Below are 23,428 nucleotides of genomic sequence, written 5' to 3'. Positions count from 1 at the left end.
CATTTGTACAGGTCTTGAAACTCGTAGGTGGCTCAGATTGGTCTGTTTTCCAAAGTTTATAATCTGAAATACTTAGTCATGAAATGACTCTCTCTCTTCTCTTTCTCTCTCTTTTGCACAAACACATACATACCCTAAACTCCTATTTAACTCTTTTGTTGCCCCCACATTCTTCCCTTTTAACATTTCCTCCTTTTTCTTTGTGTTTGCATCTTTGGCCTTTTTTCCTTTTTGGTCATAATTTAACTTATTTCCTTGTGACCCAAACTTAAACTACAATATAGTCATTTTTAGTCTTCAATCTTTTTAGAGATTCCTTCTGATTCTCAATCCTTTACTCTGAATTGGCCTGTCAGCCTCCTGCACATTCTTCATGATCGTATAACCTGTAACCATGATCTCCGCATCAGCTGTTACATAATTAATTAATCACTTTTACTTATTATCATTTTGCTTGCCATTAACCTTTGCCTTTCCCACTATTCATCCCCTTCCTCTTGCTGACTCTCATGTCCCGTACTCCATCCCTGCAAGCCTTCATACAGGCTAATGAAAAGAAACTATCCATCAAATAACATCTTTCTCTTCAGGTGAAATGCAATCTAATTTAAATTCCCTTAGCAATTATCTTCAATGTAGCATTATTCATGCCAACTAACCCTCTTCCATATGAAACATTTGTATTTGTCATGGCAACCCTTTCATATTACAATGCTTTCATTATAGATACAAAAGTATAGAGCTTTAAGTGAGCAAAGAGAAAGACAGTGATCTGCAAACAATTATACCTTATTTTTAACCATGTGCTAATGAATACTTAGTATTGTGTGTAAGTTAATACTAAATAACTTGATTACTAACTTGTTACATATAATTCTTTCGTTTCAACTCAAATGATTTAAAAGTATTTTAAGCCTGACTTTATCATTCAGAGTTATGCTTTGTTCCTTCATCTCCCTGCAAATCTTCAATATTTAAAACTCTTTGATCCATCACTGACACTTAAATGTCTTCTCAGAAAAAAGTATTAGAGCAAAAATTATTCCCTTCTTCTGAACTTTAAATGTCCTGACTTTTATCTTTTGAATCTTGCTCTTAGTTATGTATCTCCTGGCTCCTTTGCATACTCTGTTTGTTCTTACTCTTCTGGTTTAGTTCAAAATCACCTCTTCAGAAAGACTTCCTGGATTGCTCCATCATAAATATATGCCTTCCTGCCCCAGCGGCACTAAGTACAGGAGGGTTGTAAATAACAGTACTTGTAACAATATAAACTTATCTTCTTTAGTGAGTAGCAGCTCCCTCAAGAAAATCATTTCCATGATGGCAGAGACCTGTTCTGCTCCTAGCACCTAGAATAAGGCCTGGTATATGACAGTGTTTAGTAGATATGTGTTGAACAGATGAATTTTTCATTTGGGGGTCTTTAAAAAAATTTTTTTAAACATTTATTTATTTTTGAGAGACAGAGACAGTGTGATCAGGGGAGGGGCAGAGGAGAGGGAGACACAGAATTTGAAGCAGGCTCCAGGCTCTGAGCTGTCAGCACAGAGCCTGATGGGGATACAAACCCACGAACTGTGAGATCATGACCTGAGCTGAAGTTGGACACTTAACTGACTGAGCCACCCAGGTGCCCCTACAGATGAATTTTTCAGATGTAAAATACCTTTATAACACCAGAATAAGAATTTCAGGAATAATAGCTCCTTTATATAAGCATAGATGTTATATGATACATAACACATATATATGTTATATGATAGTTTAATATGCCATTATGATACCTAGAGAATGATTTGAGTCTAGCAAAGTCAAGTTTTGAGATTATTGGAATATTTTATAGAGATTTTAATAGTTTCTGGATTGGATTTTTATTCCAATTTTTTAAAAATACTCAATTTTATTTTTCTTTATTTATAAAATATATGTCTGAAAAATGAAATCTTTGGTATAATTTGATATAGTAATAATAATAATTAATAGGAACAATCATTTTGTTACTTTATAGTTTGATGAATATTCTGTCACAAGTTCCTTATAGATATTATCACCTTCAATTTTTGCAAATTACAAAATGAAATAGAAATAAATGTTTGTAATTTCTTTTTTTTTCAGTGAACGACTTTTTTATTTTTTTAAATTCTATCCAATGCTTTTATCTATTTTTTTAATAGTTTATTGTCAAATTGGTTTCCATATAACACCCAGTGCTTCTCCCCACAAGTGCCCCCTCCATGACCATCACCCCCTCCCTCCCTCCCCCTCCCCCTTCAGTCCATAGTTCGTTTTCAGTATTCAATAGTCTCCCTTGATCTGTGTCCCTCACTCTCCCCCGCTCTCTTTCCCCCTTTCTATGTCAATAAAATTATTCAACTAAATTGTTGCATCTCCATAGCTATTTCCTCATTATTCAACATTCATGGTAACATTCTTTTCATCTCTACAAATAATGCTTTAGTGAGACTTTTGTACATATACTTTTATCTGAACTCATTTCCAACAGGGCAAAAGTCTGTGAATATTTTTTAAGCTCTTGATTTATACTGAAAAAATACTTTTGGGAAGATTATACTAAATTATGCTGCCATTCTTGTATCACACTCTCACCAGCATTAAAGTATTGTTTTTAAAATAGGTGAAACACAGTATCTTTTTTTAAAGTTATCTATTTGGTTATGTGGAATAAAATGTGGGATTTTTGGGAATAAAAATACATTTTCTATATTTATAAATATTATAATTATATATAAATATATAATATAAACATAAAAATGATTACATATATAATTATATAATGTAAATAAGTATATAATATAAATAATAATACAATTTATACATTTACTGTCCACTAAATTTCCTGTTTGGTGAAATGTCTGTGTGTCTTCTGCCCATTTTTCTGTTACAGTTTTACAGAGTACAGTCTACTTGTTAAAGTGACCCAGGCATGAAGGCTCCTAATACTCTGAGTTGCTGCAAATATCTTTCCCAGTTTGCTGTTTGCCTTCTAATTTGTTTTTATGCTGATTTTAATCTTCTGAAGTTGATACCTGCCACATTGTAGTCAAATCTCTTTTTAAATTTTGCTTTTATTTTTAGAAAAGCTTTCTCTTTTCAGAAAAAGTTTTATGCTTTTATTAAAACATAATTAATGCTTTAATCTAACTGCAGCCCAAAGGTATGTCCCTAGTGGGTGACAGAATCCGGATTAGAATTCCGACCTATTTCAATGCTCTCGCTTTCTGCCCAACTCTGTTGCCCCATAAAGGGTAATGCTCAACAGTACAGGTGTTCTGATGCACAGGTTTGTATGACTGCAACGTCCTAAACTAGAAGTCACAAGCTAGTATATCTGTAATGCATATACAGAAATAATTCTGTATCATAGACTGAATGATTAAAATGCCAGAGTTTCAATACACCTGATTCAGGGGCACCTGGGTGGCTCAGTCGGTTAAGTGTCTGACTTTGGCTCAGGTCATGATCTCATGTTTTGTCGGTTTGAGCCCTGTATTGGGTTCTGTGCAGACAGCTCAGAGCCTTGAGCCTGCCTGTTTCAGATTTTGTATCTCCCTCTCTCTCTCTGTTTCTCTCTGTATCAATAATAAATAAACATAAAAAATTTAAAAAATATATACCTGGCTCAAAATAAAAGTTTTGGTTTCTAATGTATTTTATAAAATAATAAAAAAGAGCTTCACTGATATAATGCTTACAATGTACTAGACATTGATTCTAAGTAGTTCACAGATTATATAATAATGAATTTAACACATACAATAACCCTTTGATATGGTATTATTATCCCTGTCTTAGAGAGGGGGAATCTGACGAATCTACAAAGAGTAATTTTCTCAGGATTACACAGCACGGAAGTGGAGGTGATGATCAGGCAGTCTAGTTCCAGAGTCTGTGCTCTAATGTAGCTTCTCAGACCAACATTTCTAACAGGAACACATTTTTTCCCCAATTTTCAGGAAAATTTTTCAGAAAATTTCAGAAAATACTTTGAGAATTCAGCAGTAACATCTTAAATTCAGGATGTATCTTCCAAGGTAGATGGAATTATATATCCATAAAGCATCAAAAAACAGTGCATTCCAAACCTCAATTTAAATGAGATAGCTGAAACCCAAGACCTTCAATTATGTGTCTAGGAACACACAGTTCAGTGGAAAGAGTAAGTTAAATAAAACTAGTCTCTTGACTGCTTTTCAAATATTTCCAATTTCCCCCACATCACCTGAGGAAGAAGTACTCAAGACCATTCTTATTCCACATTTGGGCATTCTAACTATTTCAAGTTCCCACAACTTTCTTAACTCTCTTCTTTTATATTTGAGTATTTTTAGGTTTTAGAGAATTAGTCTTTAGTATTATACGTTGGAGCTTTCACATAACGTGTGATATGTTTTTATATATATGCACATATATAGGCACCTAGATTCATTTCGTTTGATAGTTTTTTGATTAAAATATCACAATAATACTTAATAAAATGTTAAAGTGTTAAACTGTTAAACTTCTTACATAAAATACTCCAAGCTGCTGTGTAAGGTAGCTAGCACAATGCTGAACATGCAGGTGACACTCCATGCCCCCTTAGGAACTGACTGATTTACATTTTCTTTTTTTTTTTTAATGTTTATTTATTTATTTTGAGGGAGGGGGGAGGGTCAGAGTGTGTACATATTTACAGATATATTAAATTTCCCCGATAATGAATGTTACTTTTCTTTCCCTTTTAAGATACAAGTAGAACAAGATGTCAAGTAAAAGCACACAGCATCTAAGACATGTCATAAATGCCAAGCAAATCTGAAAAGAACTGAAATGAAGGTTTGGAATAATGTATCTCAATGGGCAACTTTCAGAATAATCACAGAAATAAAACAAAAAAGAGGAACTGTTTTCATGCTAAAAATAATACTGTACTTAATTTTGAAAAACTTGCCTTAGCTAACCCTAACAGGAAATGAAGTAATAATTTTATTAAGAAGTATAGAATGCTAACTGAACTTGTTGTAGAAATCATTTCACGTTTTACACATATTCAAATCAATGTGCGGTACATCTCAAATACAACGTTTGTTTTTATAAGTAATTGCTATGTAACATAGGGCTTGAACTCATGACCCAGAGATCAAGTCCATGCTCCACCTACTGAGCCAGTCAGGCACCCCCTCAAACTAATACAATATTCTATGGCAATTATATCTCAAAAGAGTTGGAAATTTTTTAAGGAATTAAAAATAATTTTTTAAAAATTAGAAAACAATTATAATTATAATGCAAAGTATATGTTAGTTATTCCCAATTGTATTTTTATTTTTTATTACTTTTTAATATAATCTGTTGTCAAATTAATTTCCATACAACACCTAAAAAGTATTTAAAATCTTTTCAACTTGAATTGTTAAGCTTTTCAAATTACCATTAGGACCTGGCAGACCAGTGGGTCACTCTGAAATCTGTTTTTTAACATATTTTCTAAAACTCTTGATGTAGAACAGAACCAACTATAATAATGTAATAACTGGTTAACATAATAATACAATTATTGGTATTATAATGTAACACTTTACCTAAGGAATTAGTAAGAAATATGGCTGAGAAAACATCTGTTGTTTTTGAGATCTCCTTAGGAGTAAAACATATACTACACAGCACTAAGATTGCTATATGTTCTAGGTCAGCTCTGCAGGTAATTCTGAAAATACCTGTAGTTAAAACTTGAATTTAAAAACATAAGCAGATGCTGTTTTATGGAACTTATCAAATAGTATTTTTAAAATCTTTTGTATCATTAGTTCTTTTTCAAATGGTCTCTAAGATCTATATACTATGTACTTATAAAAAAGTACAATTGTCATATGAATATTTTTTAAGTTTACTTATTTATTTGAAGAGAGGGAGAGAGAGAATCCCAAGCAGACTCCATGTTGTCAGCGTGAAGCCCAATGTGGGGCTTTGAACTCACAAAGCCTGAGATCATGACCTGAACCAAAGTCGGACACTTAACCCAATGAACCACCCAGGTGCCCTATCATATAAAATGTCTCAAGAGTAGGAAGAACAATGTAAACCCTAATAAAATTTGCTACTTCTCCTTTAAAAGAAACTTGATTATTATCTGCAAGGGCTAAAATTAGTGAGTTTTTTGCTGCTTCAAAATGTGTGATCGAACTCCATTCCTTCCTTCACTGTGTAGAATTATAGCACAATGACTATACTTGGATCTATAATAGAAATAAAGATCCTTTGACTGGCATAAAATGTAAAACACACACTTCCACTTAACATGTCAGCGGAATGACTAGCTTTATGAAATTATTTTCCATCACATTTTGGCCCAAAGTATTCATAGGTGGTGGTATTGAAAGAAAAATAATCAACTTATGTATTCATGAGAGATGCGATGATAATTTAATAAAGATACTACATTCTATTGGTCACAGTCTCCAGTTTTTGAAAAGCTTTAACTTCATCTAACTTTTATTAAGCAGTGGACATCCATCTGAATTGCTGGTTACAAAATTTACTGTTTTCTCTTCTGAAATTATCTCCTTTTTCTCTCAAGCTCTTCTTATTACCATCTCTATCATTCTGTTTTACTCTCATTTCCTTTGGAAGGGAATGCCCTGGTCTTCATTTATCTTAGGCTTTGGAGAGTTTGTGGAATCCTTTATTCAGAGCTCGTTAATACAGACCGAGTCCCCACCACAGTGTTGAGAGTCTACGGCTGGACTGAGACAGCTCAGTCCGCCTTCCTCCCACCAGGCTGACAGTGACCGAGCTACAGCTGCAGCTGTAAAGTCTGTGCTAAGAAAGACTTCAAATTATGTGTCGATAAAAACTAAAAGTAATTTGGGACATGAGATTTGAACCAACAAAATTCTTTCCTCTGTAAATTTAACCAATCCACATATGTCCTAGTATTTATATTTTTCCTAAGAAAAACTGCTTCCATCTTCAATCTTCTCCTCTTCCTAATTTTCAAATTCCCTCAACAAAGGACTTTTCTTTTACCTTGATGCACTTCATGGAGATTCCTTTGTTCAATCTGTTGAAATCTCCCCCTGCCCCCGCCAAAGCTTAGCTTAAGGTCTTTATTTTTCTCCGTGTTTTCTTTCCTACCATATTCAATCATTCATTTCTCCTTATCCTACCATCTCTTCTTAACACTTTTCAATCTGTACTGTCAACCATACCTTTCCTGAGCTTCTTTCTCCACTTCTTCCTGCATTGCTGCCCACATTGTCATCTTTTCCACTGTGAATTCTGAAGCCAAATTCCTTTTTTTAAACCTTATGCATTCTCAGCCTCATCACAGAATGCTCATCTCACTTGTTAGCCTAAACGGAAAGCTGACCCTTCAACAAGAATTCTACCTGTTTGAGGAAAAACTGCTCAAAAACCTATACTTTAATAGGGAATCCTGGAAGAGGTATCAGCATTTTTCTATGTCTGCATTGCTGACATGTTTACTTTTTAAATTTCTTATAAAATAAGAAAATCCCTTTTATGTTCATACCATTCTACTTCCTTGATGTTACTACTTCCCAGAAAAACTCCTTCATCCATTTTCTGTCACACTTAGGCCATCAACGACTCTCCAATGCCTATATAAAAATTCTAACATCAAAGTTTGTTGCTTTCCTTTCCAAACTGTAGTCCACACTCCACTTCAGCTATTCACTCCCAGGATCAAACCCTGTATCTTCCTAGTTTTTGGAATTGTCTAATATCTGAAAGTCCTACGCATCACTAAATCAATCTCTGAAAATAACATTCTCCATTTGCCTCCATTAGCCTTGAATATTTGTACAAATTCCATTTCTTTCATTGAAGCCCTTCTTTCCCAGCTCATGGAAAACTCTGCATCTGAATGTGACTTAACAGGACGGCATCATTCACATGACTGGCATCCTCCCTAATCTATCTGAGACGTCACTTTTAACACTTTCCTTCCAGGCCACACTCAACATCCTCCTCCTCTTTCTTTCTCCTATAACTGCCCACAAACTTTCAACAATTTATTTGAAGTGTGCTAATGAATCAATCTCACAATCTTAAAGACCATCACACATTTAAATTCTTCACTTAAACTATCATCCTTCTACATATCTTTGGTGAGCTTTCTTTCGTAACCTCCATGGTAGCTACCCTTCATTTTAATTTCCTCAAGCCGTTATTAGGAAGCCTAGTCTACATTCATTCACCCTCATTTTTTTTCTTTTAGATCTCTCTTTCCTTCTCTTCCATCTGGCTTCCACTTTCCACAACTTCACTAAAATCATTTACATAAATGTTGTTATTGGTTACTTTTATCATTTAACTATATGTGTCCTTCTCTTGAAATTTTCTGATGAGTGTATGCTTCTTGAAACACTTTTCTTTCTTGATTTCTGTTCTTTTGTGGATATCCTACTATCTTTCAATGGTTCTTTTCATCATGGTTTTCTGGCTCTTGTTCTTTCATCCACTCCTTAAATGTAAATAAATGTTGCTAATCTCAGAATTTTGATTTTTGGCTCTCTTCTTATTCTTCATATACTTCTGGCAATTCTCTTCATTCCAATGGAATCAGTTAAATGCTGATAGCTTATTCTATGTCTCTAGCTCAGACTTCTCTGCTGAGTTCCAGACCCATATATTCAATCACTTCTAGTAGATGTTTGTACCTGAATATTCCAAAGGAATGCCAAACTCAAATCATCCTCAAACTGAATTCTTAATTTTTTCCCTAATACTTATCTAACCTATGTTCCCTATCTGATAAAAATGTGCTCCATATACCCATACATATCAGTGACCTGAAATTGTTCCTCCTTTTGTTGCAACAATAATATCCAGTCAGTGAGTAGTACAGATTCCACACCTTTACCTTCTCTACTGATACGTTAAGTCGGCCCATCATCACCTCTTCAGGGATCTGTGCAACAACCTCGTAAATGATCTTCTGCCTATACTGCTCTAGTCCATTTTTTCCATAGCTTCCAAAGTAATCTTTCTAGCAAAAAAATGTCTGATCCTGTTCCTCTCTTGCTTTACATGCTTCACTAATCTGCATGTTCTTCAGGAACCCTCCCCTTCCTACTTTTGCCTAAATTTGTTTGAAGTCATTTCCCCCATATTGTTTCCTCAGTCTGAAATGTTCTCTACACGTGAGGGCAACATCTTTCTAGTTTCTAATGTTCAATATGAAGTCTTTCTTGAACCAATATCCATACTTTGCAGGTGGAAATGATCATATCATCCTTTATGATTCCACTGTATTCTATACATAAAGATTTTTCATAGCACCTGTAACATTACTGCATTTACTTATCAGATTCACTCTACAAAAAGCCTGCAAGGACAGGAAGCTATTTCGTGTGTCCTATTATTTCCAGCACCTAGAACAGTACCACATCACGTGTTTAATAAATGACTGTTGAATGAATGTTCAAGCTTTAGTTCAAGTGTTACTTTTCCCATGAAGCCTTTTCTGGCCATCTAGTTGAAACAGATTTTATTTGACTTCATAGCTTTGCAGAACATATTGTTAGAATCACTCATATTGGCACATAAACACAGCATGTTACCCACACATTTTAACTCCTCAGTGATATTGACAGCACGTGTAGGACATGTATTAGATCTTTAGTGTTCGCCACAGTCTAGCACATTGCAGAACTCATGATAAAAATAAAATTATTATTTTAGAATTATATAAAATAAAGTTGAAAACAAGGTTTAAATCTAAAATAAGTTGAGGAATAAAATATGATTAACTTGTTAATTTAATCTCAATGACTGAATCCTATATGTCTATATGTATATGCATATAGACATATATTTAGATCTGGAGTTAGTTACCCAGTTATGGAAAAATATATACACATATATATACATATTACGTAAAAATTAATCAATTTAATTTTATCAATCTAATCGGAGCAGTTGCTGCTAAAAGTCGAATATACCACTACCTAAAATAAAAATGCCTACAAGATTTAACATTCTGTTATATTAGAGGAAAATGAAAAATTATGAAATGAATCAAAAATAGTAAAAAATTTCTAAAACAAGTTAGATAAATGAAAAAGTAACAAAGAAAATCAGTAGAAGAGACAGACCTGCATATCTTCTCCTTGTGGAGTCCACGTCTTCTGTGATCACATCGTGTAATGGACAGACATAGACAAAGGAGATGGGTGTGAGTGGATGTACTCAAAAGGTAAAAAGTGACACTGAAGGAAAGGGCCCCAAATCATTTTGAGAAAGAATCCTGCACACAGTTGTAGGGAAGATATAATAAAATACGTACCATATTGAAAAAAAATAAAAAAGAATACGGAAGAATTGATGGTGAATTGGTTAAGCTATTATGGGTTAGCAGAATCAGAAAAATAAAGTTAGTATAGAAATAAAGAGGATTCAAAGGTTCACAGTTATTCATAGGCAGCCACAATCCTGAACACTGATGCTGAAGAAAGATATCATTAGTAAAAATTATGTTACTTGTATGACCATACTGTTCACGACATTCCTGAGTCCATTTAAAATCTGTGAAAATGCTTTTAGGACCTTTAATGATCATTTAAAGAAAATAACTTAATTGAATCAACTTTAAAGAGAACAATAAAAATAGTTCCAACAGATTTCTACACCTTTCAAGTTTCCCAAATCGATGAGTGCACACATGAAAATAAAGTAAGGCTATCAGGCCAATATTCCACGGAATTACTTCAGCACAGTAAAATATCAAAAAAATATAATGGAGAGTATCAAGTATAAAACTCATTATAAAAGTGTAGCTGAAAGATATGGCTTTCCTTAAATATTAAAAATTCCAAATAATCTTTAGACAAACTATCTGATCATAGTCCCTTATAACACCTATTTATTGAGAAAATTCTTACACACCACATAACACATCATTGAGAGCTCTATTTAAATTTGCCCATAAAATCCAATATCTACCATGATAGATATGGTACACATTTTGGAAATACTTCCTTCTCCACTACTACTGGAGTTTAGAAGACTGTTATGCAGTGATTGAGAGCAGGAAATATCTGCTAAACTCAGCATTCTAGAAAAAAATTTTGTCCAAAAATATTAGTGAGTTAGTATTAGTATGATTGACACAGACAAATGATATAATACAAACCAAAATCTATTTTTAAAAAGGTGAAAGATTTATGCGATCTGAAGAGAAACCAGAATATCCAAAATCTATTTAATTACATTCTTAGTTTTGAATCAAGTACCACAAAATTCTTAAATCAAAACACCACATTCACTTCTGTAATAGTTATATCATAGTTTTTGAGTGATTTTTGAAAAGCATATTATATCAAAATACACTTGGCATATTGACATATTGAAATTATAACTCTTAAGAGGATTTTTTCCTATAACAGATTTATCTCTTTTTCTGGAGAGAGAGAAAATGAAAACTTTCCACTAGGAAAAGATTGCTCAAATGACCAAAACTTGTTTTCTTAGAAAAAAGAGAAAGTCTAGTATGAATTATAAAGAAGTGAAAAGGAATGACACATTTCAAAATTGAATTATGCCATTTTGATTATTGTTTGAGCACATCTTTAGTCTATTCAAAACTGGACACTAAATCCATGATCATTACGTTACAAACCATATTATGTTGATAGAATTAACCGCTAGGAAAAGTACTATCCTCCTGAAATGTACTCCAATACATTAATATGATACTGCCATATTTTGCTTTCTATACCCAGTCCACCCACTTCTCAGAGACAGAAGAATCAGAGACACATTAATAACACAGATTAATTTTGAATTGTATTATATCTTGTATTAATTCTCATATTCAAAATTTCTCTATATACATGCTTACCATACTACTAAAAAATTTCCTTACATGTTAAAATGAAATTGATATGACTTGGATGAAATGAATGTGTAGGTATATTCTTTCTCTAAGAGAAAAATATATTTTTGTATAAAATATAAAAAACAACATAAATAAATGAAGCTGCTTATTCTACCTAGCATTTTCCTGTATCTTGAATTTCTTTATAATTGCTCATGAGGCAATGTTCATCATGTTATATGGATTCAAAACATTCAGAATTCTTCTCAACTAATTCATTCATTAATTATAGAGAGTAACTGAGGTACACAGAGTTCAAGTGACTTACCCAAGGTCATACAACAAGTTCAGTGTCAGAACCATAAATAGAACAGAGGTCTCCTGATTACCAGGTCAATTTTCTTTCTACTAGATGCTATATGACCCAATAAAAACATGTGAATAAAAAGTCAAGCAAGGAACAAACAAAAAATCTTCTCATGGTGGCACCTGATCTGAACATTTTATTATCTAGTATTTAATTAGAATATTTAAAAAAAGAGGTATGTGCTACAATTATACAAGTAGTTCACTAATGCTTTACCCATATCAGGAATATAGTAACACTTAGCACCAATAGTTTAATTTACAAACATGTGAAATTCACCTTATGTAAAAGGATGAAAATGAAAGATCTAACAATGATCTCACTACTATCTGTAGGTGCCAATTTAATCATTTTTCCATCATTTATATGAATGTGATCCATTAATAAGTAAGTCATAAGCATTCTTATATTAAAAAATCACCTAATTTTAATTAGATAGAACATTCATTTAAATCATAAAATCTCAAAGTATAATTTACAGTTACACCAAATATTTATTTAAAAATTTTTTTTTCTTGTCTTCATTGTTATTAGAATTTGTATTATATACGATTTGTATTAAAACTGCCTCATTTTAAAAGAGAAACTTATAGTTTAACCTTATCATTTAAGCAGCCATGTCTTATTTAAATGGTAATAAACTATAAATACTTATTTCACATATACTATTAATTGCAGACTTCAGTAAATCTTGAAGACGCTGAGTACTGCTTCCACAGCTCCTATCTTGCTACTTTTCCTTTGATCATTACTGTATCACAAACATTCTACTCTTAGGTGCCATTTTAATGGCAGGAGTCATGAGGACTCTTTCTAATGCCTCCTTTTACCAATAACCAGTTGGATAGTAAGAAGTTAAGGATAGTAAAAGTATACTCCCTCTTATGTATCCATTACTGTCATAATTATTACTGATTCATAGTTTTAGACTGAGAAAACATAAAGACTTTGTAGAGACAATGTACACTACTTTTTTTTGGCTCATTCCATCATATGAGCCAGCAAAGAAGAAATAAAATATTTTCATGTATTATATTGAAACAGACATTTAAGAATATAATGAGTACTTCATAAGCCCCATAAAACCACTTCTTCACTTAAGGTAAACTATTTTGACAAATATTTTTAAATATTAGTGCATCAAAGCTCAAACTTGAAAAAGAATGGGATTTTAACCAAGCAAAGTAATATAATATTTCTCTCTCTCTATTTATCTATCTACATACCTACTAAAGCTGTCTGTATTTTGGTTCTGAAAATTAAAAAAAATCTACTAAAGATAAATAGACATAAAATAATTCCTTTCATTAATTTATTTGGAAAAAAATTAAGTTCATAAGAATGAATATGATGTCAAATTTTATGCAAAATTTTGTGCAAACCGAAAATTTTCCCCTGCCAATATAATGTATTAACTTTTATTATGACATAATAACCTCAAGTTCAAAAAGAAATAATTATCTGTAATCAGCTCAATTTAAAAAGGCATATACATGGGATCTGTTTATACATAAATGCGTGTTTACCAAGGGTGTACTTTGTTGACAGCTAATGTTCTCATTTATCACCATTTACAACAGACATAATATCAGTCCTATTATCAGATGTAATTGTACTTGATAAACTCATGTCCTTCAGGAGTAACCATTCTATTAAAAAGATTCCTGGCAATGAAACAGAAGCCTCAAAACTTTAAGAGCATACAAGAACTTTCACATAATTAAAAACTAATCAGTTATGAGGGCCTTTTAAAAGTCATAGTGTCTTCGAATGTCTCTTTGGGATCAAGAGAGATACCTTTCAAAATGAAGCCTAAATAAGCAACTACTTAGTAGGAAAGCCTCAATGACACAAAGATCAGGATGGAACTAGTATATAAAAACAACATGTTTACCAAGTTTACTGATTTCAAACTAAAACCTCCACTGTGACAAAAACTTGTGAAAAATTCCTCAACCAAATGATTTGAGCTTATTTTTTAAACTAATTGTGACTTACCATAATTTTGTTAACAACCATAAAATTATCAAACCCTTATAATAACTTTTACCTATTAAAATAAGCAAGGTACAATATTTTAAAATATTTTTGTATTTTTAAAAGCTCACTAATAAAAAATATTTATCTTTTAAATGTCTTCTTTCTCATTTCTAGCTGTACCGTTTTTTTTTTCCTGATTCTGTGCTTGAGGTCCAACACGCACTGCAGTTTTAAATACAGAAGAAAAATATACCCAGAGTATATATTGAGGGAGTTTAAATTAATTGACTTGCAAACTACATCACACCATCATTAAAAAAACAGTCACTGAATTACAGCTTGGGATTATAAACTTATCTTTATGTTCAGAGGAAACGGATCCAATTTTAAATAAACACCTAAACTCATAAACCATGAAATTTCACTTCATTGATAAAGTGATAGGAAAACATAGTCGTTAAAAAAGAATGCTATGTTTACATCTGAAGGTATCATTAAAATTTAATTCTAAACTTCTGTCAGTTGATGTGTTATATAAAAATATTTACTTTGTTTTACATCACTTTTTTTCTACCAAAAGTAAAATATGTTCATTCTACAATACTCCAGAAATTACCAACCTCTAATACTTCCCAGGAACGCAATCTTGATTCTCTTCTCCAGATTAGATGGATTAGACTAGCATCTAACTAGGAGACTAATTTAGATTATTGATTTAGATAGAAATACATTGTTTCCACTCTTAAGAGATGTTAAAATTTTCAAAAACAAAAGAAAACAAAAGTCCATAACATCAAAATACTAAAAAAATATCAAGTATTAAATTAAAATACAACTCTAAATATTTACTTTTTCTTAAGATAAATTTCATAAAGCATAATTACAAAAGTAGAAGAAAAAAATCCCTACCTTCACCACAGTTACAGATCCATAAAGACTACAATATGGAAAAGTCCATGTTGGAAAAAGTTAAAGGTTAATACATTAACTAAATCAGCTAAAACTCAGGGTTTATGCATACAAGATGCTACATTATGTAGTAAAACACAACTTGTTACTACTTGCAAAATATTGTAACAGTAACTCAACAAAGAGTTTCACTGTCCTCCACTTTCCCAGAAAACTACAGACTTATTTTCTGGATAAGAAACAGCAAAGTCGGTAGCACCACCATGGTTTCAGGGTAATTACAATAGAGGAGCCAGGTCACTTCAAAATTTTCCTAGACATAGCACGTCTTACATGTAGAAAGTAACAAATCAAGGCAGATAATCCTTTTGTGAATAGTATCAATTAATATCAAACATCTCAGAAATCATTTAAAATTGTTATCTCAAAATGCATTCTGAACTATTTAAGTCCAAGATCTTAATTTGGAGAAACTATATCAGTTCTAAAACGTTCACTCAGTCTAACTAAGGTTAGCTTTCCCACCAGAGTTTTTGGGAGATGAGTTTAAGTAAAATACAAGAAAAATATCTTATAAAATATGTTCATTTCTCAGATACATTTCAATTATTAGAAGAACAGATAAACTCACAAAGTGAAAATATAACGTTCAATAGATGAAAGTTTTTCAATGTTTAATAACACAGCATTATTATAGACCATAGCATTCTAGTGTAAAATAAGATTGCTCATTGAAAAAATAAACAGATTTTTTTCCTATTCAAAAAACCCTGACTTGTGTTAAGAATGTTTTGTTAACTTCATTGCCTAAACAAAATCTAATCCACATTCTACACGAGGAAGATGTTGGTGATTTACACTATAACACTACCTATATTACACTATAACATTACCTATAAAACCTGAAGTTTAAAATCATTTGTACAATTCATATATTTTATGCTCATACCTAAGATATTAATGTGATAAATATCATTGTTTCCCAGGGATATTCATCTATACTATCAATTAAATAAGAGATACTGAATATATAATACCACTTTGGCTGATAATCCCCTTAAGGCAGTCTAGTTTTGAGATGTCAAGATTTTTCTTTAAAAAAAAAAAGACACTAATCCATAATATTTAAAGTTCCTCCAAATATTTGTTAATTTATTTTCTAGCCTACATAATGCCATGTATTCTTCTGGTTCTACAGTCTTAGATTTAAAATAAAAGTTGCAAATGACTTTTTTACCTTGTTAGTATACATCCTAAAAATGGTAAAATTTCCATGCATTATTCTTGCACAGACTTTCATAAAACAGCAACAAAAAAGATAATACAGGCTATTGATACATAACTGACTTTGCATTTCAGATTTGGATTTAATCTACACAAAACTTTTTTTAATGCCACAAGTTAACTACAATAATCTTCTGATGAAGAATCTTTGACAATTAATGGAAGATGATATCTTATATTTTAGTCAATGAAAATGATATATTAAACACTGATTACAATCAATAGATTATTAGTATCATAGATGTCAATATAAAATAAAGGATGACTCCAAACATACGTAGCACACAGCTCATGCTCAAAACATGTCACGGAAACATAATTAGCCCTCTCTCATAGCCCACTACTTTACTCTCATTTTATCACTTCAAAGTTTCAACAATTAAAAAATATTCTTTACATATCCTACCTTTGTTTAGAAACAACCACAAATATTTAGGAATACTGACATGTAGCACAGGGTTTGCTGTCTTAGCATTCTGCATACTTACTCATGACATTTAGGGTGTCAATTTCCAGGACCAGTTTGAATTTCCCAGTAAATAGGAAAATGCACAATTGCCAACAATAGAAAAAATCTATAAGCGTTTTATCATGACATCAAAGCACTCTAACACTACATTAATTTTCCTGTGCTACAGATGAAGTTTATATTCAATTAGAAAACTAAAGGGATGAAAAAAATATATGCTGTATATACATATGGCCATAATCTATTTATGTAATCAGACATGATGGCAAAGAAGCCAAACAAATAAATACTAGTTTATGACCAAGGATAATTCATATCCCACAATATGGCAAGGGAAGATTTTTACAGTAATCATTAATTTTAGACTGTTTACCTTTGAATCCCATTAAACATATTAAGATAATTATTATTTTCCAAATGAACTGTGATTCTAAATTGAATATTTGAAAAAAAGTAAGATGTTTTTCTTATAAATATATTTATATTCCTAATGTCCATTCCAGTTTATTTCATTAAATTTCAGTATGTGTTTTACTAAAAGAGACTTCACTGATTAAAGTCATTTGCACTGTGGCATTTTTGCTTGCTCTCCAGACTTATGTAACCTATTACTTTTCCTCAAGCAATCTATTCTCCTTAACAGCACTATCATGATTGTGGTAACTTAATCACTAGTATTATATTTTAATTTATGTAGTTTTGCCAGAATATAAGCTCTAGGAGGGTAATTGTTGCATCCATGTTGTTTATGCCAATAATTCAGTGCAAACCACAATGTCTGACACGCAACAGAATAGCAGTGAATACTCATTAATAAGTTAGTTTAATTTATACACTGACATATTTTAAAGCCTACATTTTTGAGAGCTAAGATGAACTAAGTAATCAGTTATAAATACATTAACTCTGTTACTATAGACAGTCATTTTAATGACATCACTCCCCAAAACACCATTTACATCCTAAAATTTTGAATGAAATTTTCAGTGTATTCTCATTCAATTGCTGATTAAAAGTTGGACTGATTGTTCAGTATACTGATTTCCTCTGCCCTTTGCTTCTCTTCCTTTTACTCCTGGTTCAAACTTTTGCTTTCTATTAGTTAATAATACCTCTCCAAATAAGAAAAAAAAGAGAGGAATTGAAAACCGCTTTATTTCAATTCATTCATAGAAGTAATGGACTGAAGAGACTACTGAATTCACACAATATGCTGTCATTCCTTCTTGTTGTTAGCAATATTTTTAGCTGCAAAAGTTGTAAGTCAGTCATTACCAATATCTGGTTTAATGACTTGACAGGATCATTGAGCTTTGTAGAGTACTTTTTAAGGATCCAAATAATACTACTCCATTACTAAGGTACTTTAATTAAATATACTTATATTTAATTATATATTATGTTTTATTATATACTGATTCCTTTCCGTGAAAGTATCTCAATTTGGGTCAAAAAAGCCAAATACATAAATGACCATTTGTATTCAGTCCATTTTTCTCCTATAGAAATATTCTTGATGACCAAAAATCTGTTTTTTTCCAAACTATGTAGAATTCATTTTCTCAGCAAATCTTGAAATAAAGATTTAATAAAGATCGAATTTAAATAGGCTTCACACAGTACAAAGTTCACACCAAAACGAAAAAAATGAGGTACAAGAAGAACACACATGTTTAAAAAGCATGAAATGTAATTGCTCATAGGCTCATGCTTTCAGTGGTTTTCCAAACCCTGGCAAACCTGGCTCAGACTGGTGTTTCTTTTTCGGCAATGATTTGTCATCACTTCTTGTACCATTCACCTTTTTCTGCTGGTCTTCCCATGTAACTTCTAGTATAAATCAAAAAACAATAATCAGAGCTTGTCAGAAGTATAGTGTGTGTAATAAGAGCCTAAAATACTTCCAGAATATAATTACTTTTTAGACTTTTCCCTCTATGCTTTTCCATAAACTCTCAGTAATATGCAGTCAATGTTTCAGATACAGGAATGTGGCATTTGAATTTTTTTATAGATTGAAAAACTCAGAGCACCAAAATTTATTCCAGTAAACTACAAAATGTATTTTCAATAAAATGAATGGGCCACAATATAAAGAAAAGGATAATTAAAGTGGCATCGTAAACAAAGTTTTTTTTCTTGGTTGATATTAAATAATGCTAATTTATTTTAGAAATAAATGTTTTGCTAAACATTGTGTTATTATGGTTTATATGGAATTAAAATGCAGATACATATAAAGAGAAAAATCTAAAAATACATTTTAATATATGATAAGATATAATGACTAGTTATTTTGCTACCGCATTTAGTACTTTCTTTAAATGACAGAAGAATTTATGTGTAATGAGGATATTATTTCAATGGAAACTACTAACAGTTTGGTATCATTGAATATGAGTTATGTGGCTTATCTAAGATCATTCAGGATTATTTGTAGGATTATATAATGTGTTTTCTTTCAAGAAATATATATTCAGCACCTATTATAATCCAGGCAAGGGTAGACACTAGGAATATAACCACAAACAAAAGAGACAAAAATCCATGCTCTCATAAAGTTTATATTCTAGTAGGAGAAATAGATTAAACAAGATAAACAAGTAAAATGGCTTATGACTTAGATATTAGTAAGTGCTCAAAAGACAAACATGAAGTGGGTAAGAAAAAAAAATGCCCAGGATGTGATGGAAGCTTGAATAGGGTAGTCATGAAGGCAGGCTTAGAAAAGAACTTAAGGAAGGGAGTTAGCCATATGGTTATTTGGGGAGGAGGCACTGCAATCAGAAGAGCAGCACATTCAAATGTCCTGAGGTAAGAGCCTGTCTGACATGTTCTAGAAACACGTGGACATCTCTGTGGCTGGCACAGAGTGGCTGAAGGGGAAAACGGTAGAATATGAGGTTAAAGACATAATAAAATGGGAAGTAGAGGAGTACAATTCATGTAGGGCCTTAAGACATGTATCAAAGGATTCACTGACCACCAGTTAATTGTAGCATTCATAAGCACTTATGTATACACTTGCCAGTCTTTTTTAATTCACATTCTTAAAGCTACACTATAAGTAGCTGGTTACTACGGTGTGTATTTTAATCCCATGAGGTTTCACCACACCATACAAAATCGTCTGGTGCCTTATCCTACTTTGGCCATAAATAATGGAATATGAACCTCTTATAATACAACCTAAGCAAAACAGAAGTAGGAAGATGAAATCACTGTTTAGATGGGAAAATATGCTATCTCACAACATCAGACACAGGTGATTTCAAATCCACTATTTTTGATCACTTGTACCACTAGAATCAACTGCATTAATTGTAGGGGTTTTTTTTCAGTTCCTAAACATGAAATAATTGTTATTAATAATAGGTCACTTTATTCTGGTCCAATATAAACCAGCTACTGAGAAGAAACAAACTCCTTGATTTGGAAGTATTAAAGTAATGTTTAAGTGTATAATTGGTACCCTGATTTTCTAATTGGTAAATAATCTGCACAAGATGTAATATAGGACCCTGAAATGGTAAACAAGCTAGATAAAGATACTATATTTCAATCAACTGCCAGTGGAAAGAAAAATATTAAAACATTTAAAGAATATACAAATTTTCTAATAAATAAAAGATGGCTCTAGTTAAGCCCTCTTTAGTGATAAGAATAAAGGAATCATCTGCCCCTAAATCCAAATTAATGTGTAATATCAAAAACCAACATATCAATTTTCTTGTTTGGGGGAAAGTAATAAGTTCATTAATAACATAATAACAAATTATTTCTTGCTTTTGAATAGCCTGCACTTTTGAGTACCCACCAATATAATATGAAAGATTTAACAAGTATTACTGAGCTGTTTCTAAAAATCACATTTGCTAAAATCTTAAACATTTGTCATTTTAGAATTGTTACACCTTTCACCACTTGATAGTTCGTGATGTTACAAAATAGAAGATATGCTACTTCTGAAGGAAGATTGAATATGTAGAAGTAGACATGGCTTGTTTTGAAAATGGTGCAGCCTATCTGTAAATTGGCAGGAAGCATCTTCTGAAGTGTGGAATTAAAAAAAAAAAACTACTTTAACACATGACGTGTTTAATTTTAAACATTTTCTTTGAGTTGACAAACATTTTAGATGAAGAGAAATTGTTTAAAGTCATTTGTCTTGTGTTGGCAGAGTGAAATTAGTTAATATTTGTTGAAAATTTATTATATGCCAATAACAAAAGAAGTTCCATCACCATCAGTTTATAAATGTCAGCCAGTATAACAATGAAAGATGACCTAGGCTATCAGGGCTATCGATGATTGATAAAAAATACAATAGATATGTTACCTGACTGAGCCCTATGGTGGCTTCTAGGAACATTTCTGCTATTAACTATGTATATAACCTTAGGCAAGTTTCATAGTCTCTCTGGCCTCTTAGATGTTATATTTGAAGTGGGAAAGCTGGTCTTGAAAATTTGAAAGGTTGTTTTCATCTCTGAAAATACAGAGTTGCTCTTGGTTCTTATTTTTCTAGAGTGCTAGTCAGATTTTGTGGAAGATTACCTAACCCAGAGATGATGAAACTAGGACAGCAAGAGTTTAGATTTTCCAAAAGTTCTAAATGTGACTATTATTAAATGCTTGTGGAAACTCAAATGTCTATTTTAAAACATAATTAACATCATAAAAAGAACAGAAGTGACTACTGACTCATTAATTCATTCATCATCCAAAAGCCAGTGTTAAAAGGTACCCATATGTAAGCCCTCTTTGAATTACAAGTCACATCATTAAAATGAAATATTTACAGTAATTAAAAGCAAACTAGTTTTATATCAGGAAAATGTTCAAATTGTTTGAAAATTGTTTTAGATATATTAAATATAAATAGCAAAAATACCTCTGATGCAACCTTAAGGACAGTCTTTTCTGCTAAAGGACTACTGTGGTAATTTAAAAAATAAAATCATCTCCTTGATCTTAAATAATAATGAACTTAAAATTGAAGTTTACGTACAAAGTGCTAGTCCATGATATTGTATACCTACTATCCAGAGGTAAGAACTAAAAATTCAAAGATGTATAATGTAACTTAATTGGTAAGTCTTATTTTGAAAGAATCCAGGTACAGACAAAAAGTTTGTTCTGGGGGGATAAATTTTTATTTTACTAATACTCTAATTCAGTATTTTAAAACTGAATTGAGTATTGAGTTGTGAATTTAATTCGTAGATGGGAAAGCTTAAAGACTTCTTTAATCAATATTAGACAATGTGAAGAATAATTTTATTCATGAAGACTTAACTATGAATCGTGTTTTTAAGTGACATTTAAGAAATCCACATGTTTTCAAAATAACTGTATTCCAGCTACTTTTCATCACACCAGGCAGCCAGTCCTATAAACACTACAATTGAAAGAGCACAAATTGTTACAGTAATACGACTGCATTTATATAATACCATATGTTTCAATGTGCTTTCACATATAGCAATGTGCTTAAGCCTATAAGAGACAAAAAGGGGCTTCTATCATGTGGTTGGTGTCTATAGGTAAGAAAACAAAGAGCTGAATAGTTATCTACTGCACCAATGATCTCACATCCATTACCTCATTCGATTCTCAAAGTAACACGGTGGGAATAAAAGAAATACGCTAAGATTTCCTTTTCTCCGATAAACTAACTCAGGTTAAGGTCCTAGAATCACATAAAGGCAGTAAAGGCAGGCCCTGAGCCAAAGTCCAAAACCTGTGCTCATTCTCTAGTTCCATATCATGTTCCTAAGATTACATTATTTTCAACAACAAACAGAAGATGGCTTTAGGATTGTTTAGAAAGTCAGTGATGGTATGGCTTGAACAATGGTTGAAGTATGCAGAAAGGTAGAGGTAGAAGGGAGTTTTTCTACTAAATCTTATTAGTCAATTGGGTCTCTGGGAGTATAGAATAAAATAAGCAAAAGAGAAAGAAAAGTAAGGGGCGCCTGGGTGGCTCAGTCAGTTGAGCATCCTACTTCGACTCAGGTCATGATGTCACAGTTCATGAGTTCTGGCCCCACATCAGGCTCTGTGCTGACAGCTTGGAGCCTGGAGCCTGCTTTGGATTCTGAGTCTCGCTCTCTCTTTGCCCCTTTCCTGCTCGTGGTCTCTCTCTCTCTCAAAAATAGACAGACATTAAAAACAATTTTAAAACAAGGAAAAGAAAAGTAAAATAAGGAGAAATGGCCTCCAAGAAGGAAAGACTAGGAAAAGAAATCTTATTTTTATTTTTTTAAATAATAGTTTATTGTCAAATTGGTTTCCATATAACACCCAGGCTTCTCCCTACAAGTGCCCCCCACCATGACTATCACCCCCCCTCACTCCCCCTCCCCTTTCAGTCCATGGTTCGTCTCCAGTATTCAGTAGTCTCCCTTGATCTGTGTCCCTCACTCTTCCTTGCTCTCTTTCCCCCTTCCTCTCCCAATGGTCCCCTTCCAGGTCTCTCCTATTAGACCTATGAATGCAAACATATGGTATCTATCCTTCTCTGCCTGACTTATTTCGCTTAGCATGACACCCTCAAGGTCCATCCACTTTCCTA

At 32.2% G+C, this 23,428-nt stretch overlaps 1 protein-coding gene across 1 annotated transcript in view; it reads right to left on the bottom strand.

Annotated features, from left to right (window-relative positions):
• RIMS2 (regulating synaptic membrane exocytosis 2) overlaps positions 1 to 23,428 on the bottom strand; it is a 497,675-nt gene that overhangs the window by 95,557 nt on the left and 378,690 nt on the right. The gene's annotated exons all lie outside the window — the stretch shown is intronic.

The sequence above is a fragment of the Suricata suricatta genome, chromosome 15 (genome assembly GCF_006229205.1).
Source record: "Suricata suricatta isolate VVHF042 chromosome 15, meerkat_22Aug2017_6uvM2_HiC, whole genome shotgun sequence".
NCBI lineage: Eukaryota > Metazoa > Chordata > Mammalia > Carnivora > Herpestidae > Suricata > Suricata suricatta.
This window is presented reverse-complemented; position numbering and strand designations above follow the sequence as displayed.